Below are 19,269 nucleotides of genomic sequence, written 5' to 3' on the forward strand. Positions count from 1 at the left end.
ATAGCACTCATTTCCTCAGGAAAGATACTTAGGTGTGAAGTTGAATATTTCAGGTCTTGAAAGTTTAACTCAGAAATTGTTTAACTATCTTTCATAGTAGTTGTTCAAAGCAGAGTAAAGATTTTTGGCTCTCCTTGTGAGTATTTTTAAACACCGTTCTTATATTTTTCAGTCTTTTTGAGTTGATTTTATAAAATTTACCTAAGGAAGGGTTATTTCTACTACATAAAATTCAGCTTTTTTTTTACTGTAAATAGAATTTTAAAGGTGTAAAAAACCCCAAAATACTGTATATTTGCAAATATGTAAATCTCCTATAATTTTAACATCACAAAACTTCTACTATGTGATGATTAATTTTCATTGTCAACTTGTTGGTCTTGAGAGCTGTCCAAGGGATTAATAAAGTGTACTTCTGGGCTTGTCTGTATGGATAATGTAGGATTAATCCTAGGTACTCCATCTGGTCTCTGGCACCTTCCTCCTGGCACTGTCACTCCACTCTGCTTCCTGGCCACCATGAACTGAGCAGCTTTGCTCCATCACACCCTCCTGCTCTGGTATCCCTGACTTGGAACCAGGCAATACTGAGTCCCCTGAAATCATAAGCCAGATTAAACCTCTCCTCTTTCCAGGTGTGTGTCCTACCAATGGGAAAGCTTGACGAAGACAATTGTTTTTATGTTTACATATGTGCTTTAACCTACACAGCTTTTATAGTATTTACCATAATTTCACCCTTATTTTCCAGTTAGATGTTGGAATTGTTTTCATTTTTTTTACCCTTTTAAGTGAGATGTGCACAATATGCTGTTAAATGTATTCTTTCCTGATTTAGAGATTTTGTGACTAATAGAATTGGATTATTTTTAAATGTCAATATTTACTTATTTTTATGCTTCCATTTATATAAATACCCAGAACAGGCAAATCCTTAGAAAGCACAGTAGGGGTCTGTGACTGAGTGTGGGTAATGGAGAATGACAGTTTAATAAACCTAGGTTACCACTGGGGATGGTGGAAGTGTTCTTTAACAGCCATCATGAGGGTCTCAGAGCCCTGAGTGCATGAAATGCCACTGAAATGTGTGCTCCAATACAGATGCTTATTTTTAGATTGACTTTTACCTTAATAAAGAAAGAACCACAGAAGAGGAGTCTCCCTACCACTGACCACAGACCTGTAGAGTGGGAACCCCCTGAGGACAGCACTGGTCATGGAGACTTTTCATAAATGCTTCTTCTCCCCCCTCCTCTGGTCAGAATAAAGGGATCAGAGACTTGTTATTGAGTGTGGGTGAAGTAACAGATGTGTACTGTTGGGAGACTGGAGGATTCAACTATAAGTTCTGTCCTTTGAGTGACATATGGGATGCATGTTATGATCAGGATCTGGGAGACGATTACTCATTTAAACATGAACAGAGAGTCACAGAACTGTCCCTGAATCCACTCATGTCTTCTGTACCCTTTGTCATCTCCTATCTACTGTCCAAAACATGTTAAAATATCCACAACACAAAACCTACTACGTTAGTCAGTAACCAGTGTCATTAAGAACATTTACCTTGTGCAATTATCAGCACCATCCTGCTGCAAAAACCCTATTTCCAATCTGAAAGTGTGAACACTCCCAACAATAGCTTCATTTCCCTTCCTTTAGCCCCTGGGAGTATCATTCTGCTGTCTGTCTCCATGAATTGGACACTTCTGTCATTCCACTCTGTATAATTTCTTTTGTATCTTTATTTCACTTAACAGAATATCCTCAAGACACAATCATGTTATAGTATTCAACAGAATTTAAGGAGTTAACAATATTCTATGAGATCAGAAACTGACATCGGGTTCAGTGAAGTTTATAGACTTCCAAATAGTCATAACCAAAATAAAACTACACCCAGACATATAATAATCACCATCCCAGAAATCCAACACAAGAATACATTATCAAAAGCTATCAGAGAGAAAAGACAGATCACTTATAAAGGAAAACCTATCAGAATCACAGCAGACTTCTCAGCACAAACAATAAAGTCAAAAGAGCATGGAGTGAAGTATTTCAGATCATAAAGCAAAATCATTTCCAACCTAGACTGATGTACTCTGCAAAACGATCATTCAAAATCAATTGTGAAATACAATACTTCCATGACAAAGAACAGCTGAAAAACTTCATGAACACCAAGCCAACCTGCAAAAGATATTGAGACAGTTTAGATACACAAAGGAAAAAATCCACTAAGCAAGCAGATAATTAAACAGAACAGAAAGATAACGATGCAATAGCACAGAGATAACATGTCAACAATAAACAAGCATATAACAGTTATAACCACTAATATAAATAGTCTCAATGCACCAATCAAAGGAAACAGAATAGCAGAATGGATCAAGAAACAAAATCTAGCCATATGCTGTTTACAGGAAACCCATCTAACCTATAAGGATACCCACAGACTGAAAGTCAAAGGATGGAAAACAATACTTCATGCAACAGGAACCCCCCCCCCAAAAAAAAAGCAGGAGTAGCCATTCTGTTAGCAGACAATGTGAACTTCAAACCAACAATGATCATAAAGGACAAAGAGGGTCACTACATATTCGTTAGGTGAAAACTCCAAGAGGAAGAGATAACTATCTTAAATATATATGCACCAAACTCCAGAGCACCCAGTTATATAAAACAACTATTAACAGAAATGAAAACTCATATTATCAGTAACACAATTGTAAAAGGAGACCTTAACACGCCATTGACACCAAGGGACAGATCAACCAGACAGAAAATGAGCAAAGAAATAACAGAAATGAATCACATCTGTGACAAATGGACTTGATAGACATATACAGAATGTTCCACCCAACAATATCAGAATACACACTCTTCTCAGTAGTACATGAGTCATTCTCTAAAATAGACCATATATTAGCTCACAGAATATATTTAAACAAAAGCAAAGAAGTTGACATCATCCCTTGCATGTTATCAGATCATAGCACTTTGAAATTAGAAATTAATGATAAAAGATACTGCAAAAATCCCACAAGCACATGGAAACTGAATAACACACTCTTGAGTAATCAGTGGGTCACAGAGGAAATTAAAGAAGAAATTAAACAATATCTACAAGAAAATGAAAATATAGATACATCTTACTAGAATCTGTGGGATGCAATGAAAGCCGTCCTCAGAAGAAAATTTATTGCACTGAGTTCCCAGATCAGGAAAACCGAACAAATACAAGTTAATAACCTGATGCTACACCTCAAACAGCTAGAAGAAGAAGAGTAAGCAAGCCCAAAGCCAAAAGAAGGGAGGAAATTATAAATCAGAGCAGAAATCAACACAATAGAGACTAAGAAAACAATCCAAAGAATCAACGAATCAAAGAGTTGGTTCTAGCCAAACTTATTTTTAAAAAAGGAAGAAAAAGCTCAAATTCATGCAATAAGAAATGAAAAAGGTGAAATCACTACAGACTCTACCGAAATACAGAAGATCAGCAACACCTATTTCAAAAACCTCTACTCTCAAAGGTTTGATAACACAGAAGAAATAGACAGACTCCTAGAAACATATGAAGTACCAAAGCTAGATCAAGAGGATGTAAAACTGCTGAATAACCCAAACTTTATTAATGAAATTGAAAATGTAATTAAGTCCCTACCTACAAAGAAGAGCCCAGGTCCAGATGGTCTGACTGCAGAATTCTACAAGAAATACAAAGAAGACATAATGCCAACTCTCCTCAAACTATTCAATGAAATTGAAAGGTAAGCAATCCTTTCTAAGTCATTCCTGGAAGCAAATATTACTCTACTACCAAAACCTGAGAAAGACTCAACTAAAAAAGAGAACTATAGAGCAATCTCCCTAATGAACATAGATGCAAAAATCCTCAATAAAATATTGGCAAATAGGATGCATGAAATCACCAAGAAGATTATACAGCATGACCAAGAGGGATTCATCCCAGAAATGCAGGGATGGTTCAACATACATAAATCAATAAATGTAATTCACCACACCAATAATGCCAAAAGTAAGAATCAATTTCTATAGTTGCAGAAAAAGCCTTCAATAAGGTCCAACATTCATTCATGATAAGAACTTTACAGAAAATTGGAACAGATGGTCTTTACCTCAATATAATAAAGGACATTTATGACAAAACAATAGCCAACATCACACTAAAAGGCCAAAAAACTGAAAGCCTTTACTTTAAAATCAGGCACAAGACAAGGATGCCCTTTATCACCACTCCTATTTAATATAGTACTGGAAGTACTAACCAGAGCAATTAGACAAGAGAGAGCAATAAAATGGGTAAAGGTACGAAAAGAAGAAGTTAAATTATCATTGTTGGCAGATGACATGATACTTTACATAGAAGACCCCTTAAACTCCATTGAAAGACTACTAGATATAATAAATAAATTCAGTAATGTAACTGGATACAAAATCAATACTCTGAAATCAATAGCATTCCTGTACTCTAATAACAAAATCACAGAGAGGGAAATAAGAGAAACCACACTCTTCACACTAGTAAGCAAAAAAATGAGATATTTAGGAATTATTCTTATGAAAGAAGTGAAAGACCTATACAGGGAAAATTATAATACACTGAAAAAAGAAATTGAAGATGATCTCAGAAAATGGAAAGACATCCCTTGCTCATGGATAAGAAGAAGAAACATTGTGAAAATGGCCATTCTCCCAAAACTGTTATACAGATTAAAAGCAATCCCAATAAAAAATACCATCAACATACCTTATAGATCTAGAGAAATGCCTCCTAAATTTCATCTGGAACAAGAAGAGACCTAGAATAGCAAAGAAAATTCTAAGCAGCAAAGGCAAGGCAGGAGGCATCACAATCCCTGACTTGAACTTATACTACAAAGCAACAGTAGTAAAATCAACATGGTACTGGAATCAGAACAGAGCCAAAGATCAATGGAATAGATTAGAAGATACAACCACAACTACAAACACACTCAACCACCTTATCTTTGATAAAGGAGTCAAGCAGGTTCACTGGAAGGATGACAGTCTCTTTAATAAATGGTGTTGGAATAACTGGTTCTCCATTTGCCAAAAACTAAAGCTAGACCCATGCCTATCACCATGTACTAAATTAAAATCTAAATATTAAAACAGAAACACTAAATCTATTGGAAGACAAATTGGATAGAAACCTTAAAGACATAGGAGTAGGCAGAGAATTCATGAACAAGACTCAAGCCGCAAGGGAAATATTTCCCAGAATCAATACCTGGGATCACCTCTTATTAAAAAGTTTTGCATGTCAAAAGAAATCTCCAGCATAGTGAAAAGAAAACCCACAAACTGGGAAAAGATCTTAGTGAACTTCCCCTCTGACAAACGACTTTTGTCTAAAACATATAAAGAATTAAAAAAACTCAGACCCCCAAAGTTCAAAGATCCAATCCAAAAATGGGCATCTGAGATGAATACGCAATTCTCAGATGAAGAAATACAAATGGCAAATAAATACATGAAAAAATGTTCATCATCATTGGTCAAGTTAAAACCACACTAAGATTCCATCTCACTCTCAAAAGAATGGCCAGGATCAAGAAAACCAACAACAACAAATGCTGGAAAGGCTGTGGGGAAAAAGGAACTCTCCTGCACTTTTTCTGGTAGTGTAGACTGGTACAATCTTTGTGGAGGTCAGTCTGGAGATTTCTCAAAAAGCTGGGATTGGAAGTCCCATTTGTTCCAGCTATTCCACTTCTAGCCATATTCCCAGAAGAACTGAAAGCCTCTTACCACAGTGATATATGTGCACCTATGTTTATAGCAGCACAATTTTGTAATCACCCGATCTTGGAAACAACCCATGTGTCCATCAACTGAAGAATGGATAAAAAAGTGTGGTATTTCTATACAATGGAGTATTACTCAGCTATAAAGAAGGATCACATTGAGATATTCATAAATAAATGGGCGCAGCTTGATACCACACTCATAAGTGAAATAAATCAATCTCACACGTGTGGATACCAAATAGTTTCCCTAATGTAAGTAATGATTCAAATATATAAAAGTAAGTGATAATCATGATTCCCCATTATGGGGCCTTGAAGCCTTATATAGTTTTCACTTATTAGTTGGAATGGCTTTCTTCTGGGCTGCTTGATATTATTGCCTGTTATGAAATGAACAGCTATTTTGAAGAAAATAAGACATCATAATTGCTAGTGCTGATTTTCTATCATCTTGTTTTGAAGCCCCACCAAACTGTGGCTCTTCTAACTACTGTTGTGTTCAATTTTATTATAACTGATGATATAGGCAATTTTTTTAAGATAACAAGAGGCATTATGGTAACCATTGTTGATCACCTTGTGTTTTGTTTTTACATTATGTATTTTGTTCATCCTTTTGATTTGACTGACTCTGTCCTGGTATGTCACATTTGGTTTTACTTTCTTCAAAAAATAAAAAAGTAGTAAGAACTGTGGGAGTAACAAAACACAATATGTGTAATTGTCATTGTACAAAAGAAAGGAAAAGAAAATACTCTAAAAGATATAACTGCATATATATTTAAGTGTATACATTAGATAACCATATTACTGAGTTTTGTTGGATCATTGAAAAAAACTGTTTGCAGTCTCACTGTTTGAAAGTCCCCTCTATATGCTTTAATTTTGTAACTTAAACAACTATTTCTATGATGACAATATGTGATTAACTAGTGATTTCCTACTGTTTATTTTTTCTGAAATTCTGTATAACTTGTACCTTTTTTCTGTTTTTTTTTCTTTTTTTCCCCTTCAATAAAATTAAAAAAAAACAAGCTATGGCTCTTCTGTCTCCATTGGTTTTATCATGATGTATCTTGCTGGATTTTATCATATGTGATAGTATAAACAAAAATTGTTATAGACAAAGAGATAATATAGAAACCAATGTTCGTTTTCTGTTAGCTGGTTCTAAATTCCCTACAATGCTTTACTAAGGAGTAATAAAACCCAAAATGTGTAAATTTTGTTGTAAAAATGAGAGGAAAAAAGTGCTCTAAAGGATACAACTGCAAGTGTGTTGAGGGGTGTTAAATAGATGACCATATTAATGTTTTTGGTTGGGTCATTGAACACAACTGTTTGCAGTCTCAGTTTTCGAATGTCCACTTTGTATGCTTTGATACTGTGACTTGAGCTACTATCTCTAAGATGATAATGTGTAATCTATTAACTGGTGATTTCTTACTGTTTTTTTTTTTTTTTGTAGTTCTGTATTTCTTGTACCCTTACACCATTTCTTTTTGTTTTGTTTTTTCTCTTTTTCCTTTTAAATAAAAGAAAAATACTTGGGGCAGAAGACAAAACCAGCAGACCAGCCAAGTCAGTGCAAGAACCCATTTAGGGACCTTCTGCACACAGCATCTCTCAAACCCAAAACCCACATGTGCACTCAAATGGAGTGGGACAAAGTCATAAACCTTGTCACCTCCCTCTGGTTGCCATCTCTCCTATGCACCCCAATTCTCATCTACAACTGTAGTTCAGAGTCATCAGTATGAGATGTCTTTCTCACGTGCTACATCTTAAAAAAAAAAACCCTGAATCCTTGGGAAAACAAATGTATTTAATATACCACAAGGTTAGCAATAATTAATTTCAATTCAGAATAGAAACCTTTACATGTATTTACTTAGACTTGTCTGTGAAGGCAAAATTTTGATTTTTTAACAGACATATAAATAATTTTCCTGAGTTACGTATTTATGAGAATTAAAAGACATCTATAGAAATGTCATAAATTTAGGAAACAGTGTTAATGATCATATATATTTACTTAGACTTATTACTCAATACAATGTGTCTCATTTATGTAGTAACAACATACTGATTTAATAAATTCTGGTAGATGTAGACCAAGCTTTAAGTACTAGGACCAACTTTAAGGCGATGTTGAAATATTTCACTGCTTTGTTTAACCTTTAAATGTACACTGTGTGATAGAGAGCACCTGTTATTATTGTATGCACTAAACGTATGTAGCCTTAACACTGTATCAGAGATCCTCCTGATCTCAACATGTTTGTATATATGTATGTATGTATGTATGTGTGTGTGTGTGTGTGTGTGTATATATATATATATATATGATAGCTAATAGTCATAATACTGATTTCTTTGCATTCATAGAACTGAAAGGTTTGTGCTAATATTGTCCAGACAATTAAATGCAGACATCTTGTATTCTGAGGAACTAATTTAAAGATGACAATATGTAAAGTATTAACCATTTTTACCTTCTAATTATCATGTTTTGAAATTTTGTTATGAAATTTTTCTCTTTAAAATTAAAAAAGAAACACCAATTGAAAGGAGGCCTGTAATATCATGTTTTGAAAATTTTCCCTTTAAAATTAAAAAAAAGAAAGAAATACAAATTGAAAGGAGGCCCCCAAAACTCATAATTGCATTTATAGGGAACAACTCCAGCTTCAGGTACAAACATATTCCAAGTTACAGTTTCTTATCCACAAAAGTCAAAAAAAGAAACTAGTGTCTTAAAGATAAAATAAGGCTTTACAATGGACCTTCTCTTACCTTTTACCTAGAAAATGGGCCAACACCTGTCACCTGTAAGTTGAGCCCCTGCTTTCTACAGAATCACAAATTCCCCAGATTTCCATCCTCCAGAACACGGAAGCCCCCAGCCCTAGACCATAATGTGTCTGATTCTCTGAGCACCTGCACTCTGTTCTGACTGTGTGCATCATTGATTCTGCCTACTAAATTTACCTGAGGCTCTCACAGGGACATATAGCAATTCTCCTCCATGACAAGCCAGGAACCTATACACCAGCCACAGGATGATTGGAGGTCCCCGTCTCCTCTTTGTGGAGACTCCTCAGATCCTGTCAGGTGACCAAAGGATCCTGACTAGGGTTTGGGCAAGGAAAGAACATTTGTCAAACACAAATGCAAATGACACATGTCACTTCCCCCTAGAAGCCTTAAGCATCAGTGCTGTGAAAGAAAATCAAATGAAATCAGGAAAGCTAAGACTTTCTGAGGTAAGTAAGGAAATGGCTGCAGGACAATATGCAAACCCGCTTGAGGGTAAACTGCAGAATGTTCCTAGACTTAGAGAACAACTGAAGCTCTTCAACTCTTCCTCCAACACCTCTCTCCCAGGAAGATCCTTGTTAACTAACAGTGAGATGCATGTGTGACTCAGGTGTCTGCCTAAGCTGGGAGCTGCCTCTGAAAATAACTCTGGGAATCCCCCACAACAAGCTTCACTGCATCTGCCTTATGGGGCTACCTTGAAGGAGTGCACCTGAATTGCAACATGGTTCCCCATGCACCATTTCTTTTGACTTCTATTTTTGCAGTAAATGCTAAATAATTACTAAAATTCTTTTTCCTCTGCTGTAAGAAGTGCAGTGTCCCACTGAAGGGAAGGACGTGCAGGTGATGTGAGTTAGATACCACTGTTGGCCCCTGAGGGATGCACACATAAGAAATACTCTTTGTTTGTGTGTCTAATGGCTTGAATTGTAATTGCATCTCAGAGATCCTTGTGGTAGAGGCTTGTTTATCAGCTTGCAGCACTACTGGGATGGGTGAACCTTTAGGAAATGGAACCTAGGGAGAGGAAGTTAGTTCATTTTGGTGTTCTCTGGGAGGCAATGGGGGACTATCAGAACCCTAGACATCTGTCCCTTACTTTCTCTACTTCCTAGCCACTACAGCTTGAGCAATTTTGCTGTACTGTGATAGCCTTGCCCCAGGTCCAAAGCCACAAGGCCAAGTGACCATGAACTGAAACTCTGAAACCACAGGCCAAAATAAGCCTGCATTCCTTGAAGTGCTCATCTCAGGTATCTCATCATAGGAGTGGAGACCTAAGATAGTGAGCGCTAACAAAGATTTGGGTTTCATTTGTTACTGCAGCTGGACCCAGCATGACCTGACCTACAGAGAAACCTTGATTGCTCATCACAGTGCTGGCTCCCTAAATGAGTCAGCCCTTGTGCTGCAGCTCTGCCAGGTTCCTGAGATCAAGAAAAGGCATAATTCTCTCAGCCTCTGTTTGCCCTGGCTGCCTGCTGGTATTAATATTACCCAGCTGTTCCTTCCTTGAAGTGACCTTTCTAGGGTTGGTGGACAGAGGGACTCCTTGAGGGCTTGCACCCCTGGCCTCCAGGGAGAGTCTACTTCATCTGGTGAAATTTTTTTGCACAAGATTCCAGTTTATGATTGTTTCAAAGGACTTAATTTTTTTTTTTTATATTTTGGGATGCGGAAGCTGAAACTCAGGGTCTTGCCTGTGCTAGTGCAATGTTTATAACCTCTGAGATACAATCCCAGACCCTAAAGGTCTTGGTTTATATTTCAGACCTAAAAATTGTTATTAAACCCAAAACTTTTGAAAGCCCAGCAAAAAAACCACACATATTTATGTAAATGTCCACAAAACATAAACATTTACTCAATGTCTCTACAGTTAGACTTAGTGTTCATAAAATTTTCAAGAGAGTAAAAAACACATAGCTTAGATTTTTTTCATTTTGCAAAATGTGTCCATAAAACCATCACACAAGGTAATTGCTTAGAAACCACAGTGACTCTTAAACTGAGTGAATCACTTGTAACAAAATGATTTAGAAACTGATATGATAATTGCAGCAAAGAGCTACCTTTTCTGCACTTGGTGGGGATGTCCTATATATTTAATACAGGATGTGGAGTACAGTGTCTAAAAGCCATGAAGCAAGCTCTTCACGCTGTTTGTGGCCTTTGTGGGACATGGGCTGGTGACTTTCCTGTGTCTAATGGTGTTGCCAAGTATCCCTAATGTCTGTGTTCTTTGTGTCTTCAGAAACAAAGTTCTGACACGATGGCTCTTGAAGTGCGATACCCAGACTATAGCATAGCATCACCTTGGGTCTTGTTTTAGAAACATTAGTGTTTGTGTTTCACTCCAAACCTACTGAATCAGGAATCTGACAATGGGTCCAGCACTGCATTTTAACAATTCTTAAAAACATAAACACAGTGATTCCAATTCATACAACACTTCCTCCAGTTGTTCCACCACTGCTAATCCTCTTAGGGCAACAATGCATACAGGAAAAGACATCATTTCCCAGCATCCTCTGCTGCAAGGTGTCGTCATGGAAGGGAATTTTGACAAATGAGATGGAAGGGGAAGTGAGATTCCAATAAAACCTCCTGGAAAGGAAGAGATGGCTTTTTTGAATTCTTCTAAGATGCTGGGATGGAATGTTCACTCACCATGATGTCCTCACCAGAGCTGAACAGATGCCAGCCCTATACCCTGAACCTCTAGCATTGTGTACTAAATAAACTCTGTTTCCTCTGAAGTATCCAGCTGTAGATATTTCACTGTGGTAATGAGACATAGAGGAAGTGAGCCAGGACAGGTGAGGTGACAACTCAACTGACAGGTCCCCAGGGTCCAGCATGCAGGGCACAGGATGTGATTCTCAGACAAGGCAGGTTTTAAAATAAGCTTTATGGAGGTATCATTTATATGTCATAAATTGTAATGCCTCTACATGGACTATCCTGCTATTTGAGACTAAAGAACTTTTCAATCACTGTAAAAATTTTCCCTTCATTATTTGCAGGTGTAGGCAACTCTACTCTCTGCCTGCATAGATTAAATTTACCTTTTCTACAATCTCATATAAAGGGATTGCAGAATGTGTATACAGTGTTTTCTGTCATTCACACAATGGTTTTTAGAAGAATCCATGAGTCAAATTTTATTTTATTAATATATTACATTTTGTTCATCCATTTCCTAGCCAAAGGACATTTGGACTATGTCTGATTTTTTGTGACAGTATTTAAAGCTGCTATGGATATTCACATATAAAGTTTGTTGATAGTGAATGTTTTCATTTCTTTAGGGTAAGTGTCTAGGAGAGGTTTGCTGGATTGTACTGTAAGTGTAGGTTTGATTTTATAGGAAACCACAGAATTGCTTTCCAAGTTTACTGTTTCAAGTTTCCAGCGACCATCTATGTGAATTCTTGTCCCTTCACTTCTTTACCAAAAATACTGTTTTTTGTTAGACGTCTATTCTTGTGACAAAATACCTGGGAAATTCAAATTAAAAAGCAGGTTATTTGGGCTCGTGGTTTTACTCTATGGTCACTTGACTCTTGCTTTGGGCCTGTGGTAGCACAGCACATCATGGTAGGAATAGAGTGGAAAAAAACCTGTTCATGTCATGGCAATTGGGAAGCAAAGGGAGAAAGAAAAGAGGAAATGACGGGGCCTATTCTCCTTCAAGGGCATGTCTCAGTGATTGAACTTCCTCCAACTGGGCTCAACCTCCTAAAGGTTCCACCACCTTCTAGTAGTAGCATGGGCTGAAGACCACACAGTTCTAACATGGAGGGAATACAGTTTATGAACCATAGTACCAGTGTACATGCTCAGTAGTAAATCACTGAGCTTTAATTTACATTTTGCTGAACACTAATAATAGTAAGCAGCTTTCACTGGCCAGGAACTGTTGGTTCTTCACATCCATAATTGGATAGTGAAGTCACCAGAAAGCAAGGTCCAGGGACCCTGTCTTCAGTCTTCTTTAGCAGAGGGTTTCAGTGCACGAAGGAGAAATACCCTGTAAGTTTAGAGCCAGGGACTCTGCTTCCCAGACAGTTGTAGGGCAGGTAGAGGAGGAGATTGGTGGGCCCCACAGACTCCAGCTCAGGATGAGGTATTTAGAGGCTCAAGCAAGAGGAACATGATTTGGGGTTGTTGGTGATGATTCCAGCTTAGGGTCTGGGGGATGATGGTCTCTGGCAAGGAAGGAGACCCAGCAGCCTTGTGCTGGGAGCAGTGTTGCCTTGATTGCACTTTCCAGTTATGTACATGAAGAACTAACAATTCCTGGAAGGTGGGCTGCTGCTGTGACTCAACAGTACCCAGAATAGCTGCAAGGAAGAGCAATCATTGTGTGTCGCTTATCTCAACCTCACTGTGGCTTTGCTTCATTGCCAGGTGCCATAAATGAATGGTTCCAATATGGTTCCCAACTGTCCTCCAGGTGGGGGGTGGCACTAGCTTACTCATAGATCAGGAAACTGAGGGTCAGGGAAGAGCAGCAACTTCTGAAGTATTATAGCCAAAGATGCTGACACTATTATCATTAATTATAATGAATGTCATACTGTAGAAACTACTTAAAGCAGAGAAAATTTTAAAAATTATATTTCTAATACTAAGCATATTTCTAAGACTGTTCAAGGATAAGACCAGGAGACACAGCCCGTTCACAAGGTTAGAAAGCTATAGACTTAATGAGCCTTGATACTCCAGGTGCCAATTACAAGATAGGAGTAACTCAGCTAGGAAGAAATGCTTCTCTTACTTCCAAGTCCCCAGAGAGTGACCACTTCAAGGATACTTCTGTCAGGTCTCAGCCAATGATGGATCCTCCCTCTGTGTTACACGATAGTAACCTCATTTCTTTGCTGTTTCTCTAAGAATGAATTCTGCCTAGCACTTAGTGACAAAAAATGTGTAACCAACATAGGTATTATGTTATTTCCCGTTTTTTCTTCCTTTTGGAAACACAGATAAATGATTGGAAAATTCCAGTCATCACTGATGATTTGGAACTGAGATTCCCATCAGCCTGCTAGCAAAATAAAGCTGTCTTCTGAAGTCCTTGTGGTACCATGTCTGCCTTTGGTCTGGTCCTGGATTCCACGCTGATATAAAATAATAATACTATTGATATACTTAGAAAAGAAATGCTATACAACTGCTTGTAAGTACTGGACATGTACAGTACATTTTACAGGGTATTAAAGCAAGATTCTGTTAACAGCTTGATTTGCAGTGGCTGGCCCACTGGGTTGTCTTAGGAAGTTTGAGCTTTCTGGTTCCTGCTGTGATCCCAGCTCTAAGCACCGGCATATAGGAAGTACTCCATATCTGATGGGCGGGGAAGAAAAGATGATATTCAGCTGGCAGTTTGGCCAGCATAACAAGGGACAGCTTGATTTGAACAAGTAATTTTTTTAAAAACTGACAAACTTTGACCATTAATTCAGGCAACATAAAAACTTGGTGGTGCCAAGGTTGATGAGAAAATAGGGATATTCTGGTGAGAATATAAATTAATTCAAAATGCCTAGGTAACCAGATTGGAAAAGGTCACACTCTCTTGGCCCAACAAACTTACTTCTAGAAATTTACCATCAGGAAATAATTGGGTAATTATACCAAACAGGTTGTACAAATACCCAGAATTAGGGAAGAGTTTTAAAAAATCATGACCCATCCAGAACACTGTAATCCTAAGTGTGGCTAACAGAAAATAGTTGGTCAACTGCACATAAGGTACAACTCACTCAGCAGTCCTCATAGCACCATGAAGTAACTGCCATGATTGTTCCCATTTCATAGATGAGAAACAGGTCCAGGAGAGTTAAGGAACTTTCTCCAGTCACACAGCTGAAGAGAAGAGGAGAAATAAAGAGGGCCTGGCCACTGGTTCCTAAATTTGTGCTCTTTGTCCACTGTTCACATAATGATAGTGACACCAGAATGGCAGGGTTGTGTCCCACAGCAATGAGAAATGAAACCACAGATGGAATAGGTAGGATGCAACCAAATTCACTGAAAAGATACATTATCTAGAAAGTAAAGAATATGGTGAGCAACCACAGCAGATTACAGCAAACCCCAGAGAGTCTGCTGACACCTGAGAATGTGAACCTGCTGTCTAGTACACGTGCAGAGCAGGATACACTTAAGTAACAATGACTTAGCATGAGATGACCACATATGTGGTGGTGAGACCAGCATGCAAGAATGTAAACATAACAACACATACAGAGACTGGACAATAAAGACACAATGATTCTCTCTGCTTGCTGCCTGCTGGTGCTGCTGTGCTGATGTCTGCCTTCCTGCTGTCTCTGGGGAACTCACAAACAAATTTACACCTTAGCCTCCTCAACTCTGATACATATAAAGGCAAGGAAGTAAAGTGCAACCAGTAAGGTGGGGGATCTGAGTAGGATACCCATGAGGGAGTCTTTGTCTAAAAGTTGTTAATGGGTTTCGAAAAGAGCTACCCTATGGAAGACTATCTACTTTTCAGAGTCCAATATATGTAGTGTTGCGCGGAATCACTCAGACTGTTTCACAGTTCAGGGATGTCTAAAGACAACTGAGGACATGACTCTGCTTGTCTGCACAGGCACACAGTGGGCTACAGTTTTGTAACCATTACTTAGCACAGGTAAACTCCCATGCACTGGTTAGAGCACTACACAAGAATGTAAATATGAGATAACAACCTGTGTAAGAATTATACAACATAAGCAGGGGTTCTCTGCTCTGTTTCATGCTGCATAGACTGTTGCTGATGTCTTGAACATGTACATTCTCTAATCTTGGGACCTCACCCATGAAAATCTTTTTTGGGTCCTCAAAGCAGGCCAACAAATGTCCACACAGTACCTATGCAAATCCCATGTACCTTCAGCCAGTGGCCTGCCTGATGATCCTCTGGAAAGGTCCCAAACATCTGAAGGACAGCCAGGAGATGCTTTTGTAAGGTCCCTGGAGGGTCACAACTTAGCAGGCTCCATTTTGGAATTTCTAACTCCATTTTGTGGCTGTTGTTCTTAATGCCTGGTAGAATCCTAACTCCTATTTCATTGATTCCTGTTACAATGATGTAAACCTAAATCAATCACCCTGGAACCATGTCTACAATAAATTGTTAACAGGAAAAAGGAGGCTAAGAAAGTATGAACAATAGTTACCTCTCTACATAGAAAAATGGCAAAAATTCTACATTTTTCCTTGTTTGTTTGATTTTTTGAAATGTGTAAATATTGTCATAATTACCAAAAGATTAATTTAGATAGAAAAAGAAAAACACAAACTAGAGGATAGGGAAAGTATTCAATGATGAAACTTTCAAAGCCTGCATGTGAGATGATCTGATTTAGGCCTCTGCTGCCTCCCACTGCAGGACAAGCCATTGTCCTCTTCTTTTCCTTAGGGAAACACATGAGCCTTTTCTTCATCCTTGATTGCCACAGATGTCAGAGTGAAGAAGCACTTGCAAAACACTTTTCTCTGGCCACCTCTGACTCATGAACACCATGGAAATGCTGTTTCCCACCTCCAGTCTCTACAGCTGCTAACATAAGTGATCGTTTTTCAGGGAGAAAACTAACTGTGGAAAAGCAATAGGATCTGTTCAAGGTCATTTCTGCAGTATGAGAGTCAGCATGCAGTCCCTGTTCCTGGTGTCTGACAGCCACCTCTTTGCCATCTGAAGGCAGAGAATCATTCTACTATAGTACATTGCTTGGGAAAAAATTCTATGAAATGATAGCAAGATTCTTAGGCATGGGCCTCTTGATTCATGTTCCAAATTCAAGAGTCTGACCAGTGAATATGGCCAGTGATGTTTCCCCAGCAATCTAGGCACTCCTATCATGTGAACACCACCAAAGGGGCAAGAGATTAGCCAGGGATTCAGGAATGTCTGCATTACATGTAACTACCCATGTGCTTTAAATTTTATTCCATCTCCTTTCTGTTTTAAAAACTATAATTATTGACACATACTAATTGTAAAGAGTAAGGAGATTCATTATATTTTTGTATTTGCATATATTGTGCATTGATCAAGTTCATCCACCCCTCTCCTACGTTCTCCCTCTCCCCTAATCTTCCTCCCAAGTCTGTGTAGCCCCTCTTCTACGTTTTTTTAAGTTTCCACATATGAGAGAAAACATGCAATATCTTTCTGTGTCTGAATTATTTTGTTTAACATGATATCCTCCAATTCCATGCACTTTTCTGCATTTGACCAGATTTCATTCTTCTTTATGGTTGAGTAGGATGTGTGTGTGCATGTGTTCATGTGTGCATGCCATGTTTGCTTTGCCTATTCACCTGCTGACATGTATCTAGACTGATTACTTGCCTTGAATATTGTGAATAGTACCTCTTTGCTCCTTTCTAGCTCATTATCCATTTTGTATAACAAAGCATTCACAAACTCAGTGCCTGATTGGAAAATTTTATAATTATTGCTCAATTTTCTGGTTTGACTAAGCTCAATTGGGTAGTTCTTGTTTAGAGTAGCTCCTCATATAACTTCAGTCAGCATGTGGCTAAAACTGCAGTTCCCTGGTGAGTCATTTGGTCTGGGCATCCACCATAGTACATTCCCATGGCCTAAATTCCAGGAATAAGAAAAGGAGGGCTGGAATGTATTTTGAGGATAGAGCACTTGTCTAGCATGCAGGAAGTCCAGAGTTCCATGCCCAGCAATGTGGGAAAAAAAGAGATTGCATAATAGCTTACAAGAGATTTTAAGACCATATGGTGAATGAAACATGGGTAGAGGAGAATTATTTGCTATAAAAAGGAAAATAAATAATAAGCTTAGTGCCTACAGAGAGGAAAACTGATGAAACCTCATTTTACTGCAGAGACTTGGAAGTAGTGAAATTCTGTGTGATACAAATCTGTAATTGTGTGCTAGTGTTTATTTTCTTTCTGTCAACAAAAGTACACCATTCTTGTGTCAGGCATTCAATTGGGTACTGAGAAACAGTGATAAGCAGTTGTCTGAGTTACTTTTCACTGGTTGTTGAGACAAAATATCTTATGCCCAACATGAAAGAAGGAAAGGTTTATTTCTTGTTGGAGGCCTCAGCCCATAGTCAGTTGGCTCCAAGACAAAATGCCATGGCTGAGGGGCAGCAGTTGATGGCAGCTACAAACAGCAAGCATTGACAGCAAAAGAGAAAGACATGCCTTCTTTCTTCATGTACTCTGTATGCTGGCTCCACCCTGGGCAGATGTAGCACTCATACCACCAACTTGAGTGCTAGACAACAACCAATCAGAAAATATAGATATGGTCTCATCCATGATTGCATGAGGCTTGGGGGGCATTGAGATTAACCATGACAAAGAGCCTGCTATCATGCTCTCACCGTGAAGGCTACACTCTTTTGAGGTGGAGGGATATTTATCAAATCACTATCCAAATGTCAGCTGAGCATTCCTAATCTGAATCCTGAAGTCTGAAATTCTTCAAAGTCTAGAACTTCTGAGTACTCATACAGTGCCAAAAGTGAAAAATTCCACAAGAAATTTTGTTTCAAACACCAAGTATTTTTTTCATTAATTTTATTGGTACATTTTAGTTGTAAATAATGATCATGTAAACCATGGGAAATTTGTATCATACATTAAAAACTTGCATGTGTTATTTTCCATTCCCCTACCTTTGCTTCAACTTCCTTCTCTTCCTTATTTATGAAAGCTTTGTTTCCTTCTTTTCTCATCATTTTTTTCCTTTCTCTTCCTTCCTTTCTCCCTCCTACACCCCTAATTCCTCATTCCATTAGAAAATGTTCACAATATCCATATTAGTTTACTCCTTATCTACATTTTCAGTTTCTCACACCAGAAAAACAACACAGTACACATGTCAAACACAATCTCCTTAAAAGTATTGTATAAAATTATCTTCAGGTTATGAGTATAAAGCATATGTGAACTATAAATAAATTTCATGTTTAAACTTGTGTCCCATCCTCAAGATAACTTATTATGTATATGCAAATTCTCCAACAAATAAAAAATTCACAAATTCCAAACACTTCTGGTCACAATCATGTTGTATAAGAGACACTGAATATGTAGATGTTTAATTAACAACCTCAAGCAAGAAGTACAAGGGGTGATCAAAATATACAGCTAATACTTAAATATTTTACCTGTACTACAGTAATGATATGTGGCAATTAATCCTCCTTTAAAAGCACCCCTTTACACAAATAAATTAAATAAAATACACATCCTCACTTCAAAAACACTTCTCCATTTGTTCTTGTAATTTCTGAAGCAGTTTTCAAAGCACTCTTTTGTGAGTGTCCTTACAAATTGAGATTAAAAATATAGTGAATGCTGATGCTGAGTGTCATCCAACAGAAAGGAAGCTTCATAAATATATTATGGTTTGTTCTCATCCACCTGATTGACCAGATCTGGACCCCTATGACTCTTCCCAAAATCAAAATAACCATGAAAGATAAATATTTTGAATTGATTCAAGACATTGTGGCAGCCACAACAGCACAACTAATGATACTCATAAGAGGACTTCCAGAACTGTTTCAAAGAAAATGGCAAAATGATTGAATAAGTGCATTCAAATGAAGGAGGGACTGGGTGTGGT

This window comes from Cavia porcellus, unplaced genomic scaffold (assembly GCF_034190915.1).
Source record: "Cavia porcellus strain 051 isolate PalLab524CR breed Dunkin Hartley unplaced genomic scaffold, mCavPor4.1 scaffold_42, whole genome shotgun sequence".
Taxonomy (NCBI): domain Eukaryota; kingdom Metazoa; phylum Chordata; class Mammalia; order Rodentia; family Caviidae; genus Cavia; species Cavia porcellus.